Genomic DNA, 2,031 nt, shown 5'->3' on the forward strand with positions numbered 1-2,031 from the left:
CCTCTAGCGCTGACAGGGACCTGCCCACTAGATTCCGCGCATGGGATCGCCTCTTAAAGGGCCAGTGCTCCCCATCACAGCTGCCAACAGGCGAGAGGACATGTTCAAACAAGTCACTCCAGGCACTGAGAGCCCATATCAGTTGATCGGTTTTCCAAATATAGATACAGTTTGAGAAATTGTAGTTAAGACATGCAGACAACATTATTTATTTGGGCACATTATCTGGAATGTGTTGTAGATTAGAGACTACACTTTCAGGTAACACAAGTAGTCAGAATTAGATAGTAGTACAGTATTGAGAGAGTTAGTGTGACAAATTTAGTTATAATCGGTCCGTGTACGTTTTGATAGTTTGTTTTCCAATTTGAAATGAAATAAGCAGAAACGAGAAAACGGCCCCTTTATTCGTTTTTCGTTTTTTTTAAAAAAACGAAAAACGAGATTTCGGCTTGATTTTTCGTTTTTTAGTTCAGAGGCATAAAACGAATAAATGACTTCAAAATTCGTTTTCCACATGTGGGCGGTCCTAAGACGCCCCCTTCCGCCGATTGGTCAAGCAAATCTGGGCACGTGACGTCATCAGTTGTCGCTCAGGTCTGTTCAACAAAATAATAGTCCTCTAACGTTACTATGGCTACCGATTCTTAAACTGTGCAGGGCAGGTCCTGTTGGGCTTTCTTCTGTGCAGCTTTACGCGTTTCACAGAAATCAGAAATATTAAATATTAGTCTGCCACCAGCCCGTTTTATTTAGCTGTGCGGAGTTAAATCTGTGTGGTGAAGCTGCGCTAGACAGCGCCGAGCGGGAGAGGATCAATGACCAGTGTTCGGTCAGCAGTCAGAAACTTGGGGGACTTACCGATGATGGGGAAATACTTTTTTACTGAAAATGACCCGCGAGTATGATTGACAGGACGATAGCGGAGACAATTAAAAGCGCAATATAACTTATGTTAACAAAAACATAAATATATATTTTTTAATATAAGTGACTTTGTCTTTGTTTTAACCAAATAATTGTGAACCACTAACCGAGCCTTCATTTTAAAGGGCGATTTCCAAATATATTTTATTTATTTGTTATAATATGGGTATTTTATGTCATCCGTCTTATTAGTTTGATTATAGTAGGCTACACGCGATGTTTTTTTATTATTATTTATTGTACTATTTTACTGTTGTTTTTTAATTAAAAATATATCATAACTTAAAAAGATCAAAATCTACAGAAGAGATTAACAAATAACATTGGTGTTGTCATAAGTTAACTAATCAATGGGAAAATGTCCTCACCGGCACAACCCTATTCTTAATGTTGGCTACAAGTTACAGATTTAATGTTGAGCTCATAATGTTAAGGGCTTCTTAAATACCATTAAACTCGGTTGAAGAGTCAAAAATTATGTGTTAATTTACTGTAGATTTCAAGCTGTCATTAGTTGGTGACCCGGTGTAATTATAATAGCATAAATAAAAATACCTTTTTATTACATAGAAAAATGATTCTATGTATGCCAATAGGCAAAACACATCTGCTTTTCCTCTAGATCACTTTACAGTGTGATGGAAATAAACTTTTCTTAAAGCGTGTTGTATATCGCCACAGCTTCATTAGCACCCTTCGATAAAATGAGGTTTCGTGAAAAAAATGCGAGCAAATGTCGAATTGTGTTTTGAAATTTAAATCAACAACGTAAGAGGCTTCATGCTGACTGATGAACAAACACCCAGCTTTGCAGTATAGGTGGCACAGAAACAGCATCTGACCTGGCATTTAGATGTACTTTACACACTGTCTATTGCAGCTCAGAGGAGGCACTGTGAATTTACATGGCAATTTCATTCTAAGAGGCCATTAAATGTGAAGTGACAACATGAAACACTACTTACAATATATATTAAAAAAAACACCAGCAGTTGGTGGCAAGTCACCCTGATAATGATTAAATACCAATTTAGGCTCGCAATAAGCAGATTACATAATTCTACCATGCAAAAAATAAAATATATGTGTGTGTGTAAAAGCAGG

The sequence above is a fragment of the Carassius gibelio genome, chromosome A20 (genome assembly GCF_023724105.1).
Source record: "Carassius gibelio isolate Cgi1373 ecotype wild population from Czech Republic chromosome A20, carGib1.2-hapl.c, whole genome shotgun sequence".
In the NCBI taxonomy this organism is placed as follows: Eukaryota; Metazoa; Chordata; class Actinopteri; order Cypriniformes; family Cyprinidae; genus Carassius; species Carassius gibelio.